We start from the raw sequence: 1,618 nt of genomic DNA, 5'->3' as shown, positions 1-1,618 counted from the left end.
ACAGCTAACTTGCTGTGTGACTCCAGGGGGGTTGCCTTGCCTCTCTGAGCCTCAGTTTCCTTATCAGTAAAATGGAGCTCCTTTCCTGAGTGGCCCTCTGCTTCCCCCTGGTGGTGAAGAGGCCACATTGCCACAGGTCCCAGGTGGGGCATGCCTGGAAGGACAGCGCGGGGGGCGGGGGTCTCAGCTAAAGGGTCAGGCCGGCTGGTCCAGGCCGCCCCCCACGGCCCTCCTCCTAACACGCAAGTCCCACCAGGGCCTCTGCTCAGAACCGCCCATGGCGCCCAGCGCCTGAGGAAGGAAGCCAAGCTGCCCCACCTGGCCAAGTCCCCGCACGGTCCAGGCCCCACCGACCACTCAGGGCCGCCCATCTCCCTCTATCACCCCACCCTCCAGGGGGTGCTCACTGTGATGGAGGGCAGCAGGCAGTTTCTGAGCTCCTCCACCATCACTGCTGGTCCAGACACAACCACGTGACCCCATCAACCTCACAGGCAACAAGCAACCCATCGGTCACCAAAGGCTCAGAGAGGGCAGGGCCCTAGCCCAAAGCCACACAGCTGAGCAGCACAGCCGTGACTGAATCCATCTCCACGCCAGGCAGCTGCCCTCCTCGCCCCAGATCACATCCTGAGCTCAATTTCCAAAAGTCCCCACCTGAGACCCTCCAACAGCCCGTAAAGGCAGCAGGAGCAGTGAGAGCTCCTGGGACCCAACACACTCAGCCAGGATGTCCCAGCTCTGTCCCTACCAGGACCCACGGGGTCCTGACCTGGCCTGCCACCAGGTGGGGGAGGACTGGCCCTTGGCCAGCGCTGAGGGTCCACCGGGACCACCATGAAGGGTTCTGCAGCGGCTGCAGACAGCACAGGAAGACACAGCTACAGCCGCTGCCGTACACAGGTGAGGAAGCTGACGCCCGGAGGGGAGGTTTCTCGGCAGGTCTCCCGAGGGTGGGGGCAGCGCTGCTGAGGACTCAGGGCTGGGCCGCAAGGCGGCTCTGCTCCCTCAGTCCTTCCCTGAACGGCCGTGGCCCCCCACCAGAAGTCGGGAAGGGCGGTGGGCCCCATTCCCTTGCTGGACGCCAGGAACTCGGTCCCAGGGCCCAGCCGGCCTCCGTCCTAAAGGTCAAAGTCACCGATCTTGACTGCGGTCCCCACATGGGGGTAAGGCCAGCACCGAGTGCAGCTCCCACAGACGCGCCCTGTCCCAGTTCCTGTAAGGCTCATGCCCAGCCTGTCCATGCAGCCAGGTCAGGAAGTGGCTAAAATGCCCGCCATCGGCAGGCGGACGCGCAACCACTGCGCCACCAGGGAAGCCCCTGCAGCAGAGCATCTTTTGCTCCCAGGAAGCCCAGCAGACCAGGCCCCATCCTCAAGGTCACACCTATGTTCGCCCACCAGCCCACCCTCTGTCCCCCAGCCCCGGGGACCCTCCTTGCTGGACTTCTGCCCCCCTCCCCGTGCCCTCGCTGGCCCCTCAGCTTGTCCCTCACTGTGCCACCAATTCCTGCATCTTCCCCGCACCCCCACCCCCGGCACAGCATTTTACAGCTAAAACTGCCCCCGCCCCGAGTGCAGCCTCGGGCCCTGACCCCAGCACCCCTCCCCCCCCCGCC

This window comes from Physeter macrocephalus, chromosome 14 (genome assembly GCF_002837175.3).
Source record: "Physeter macrocephalus isolate SW-GA chromosome 14, ASM283717v5, whole genome shotgun sequence".
Lineage (NCBI taxonomy): Eukaryota > Metazoa > Chordata > Mammalia > Artiodactyla > Physeteridae > Physeter > Physeter macrocephalus.
This window is presented reverse-complemented; position numbering follows the sequence as displayed.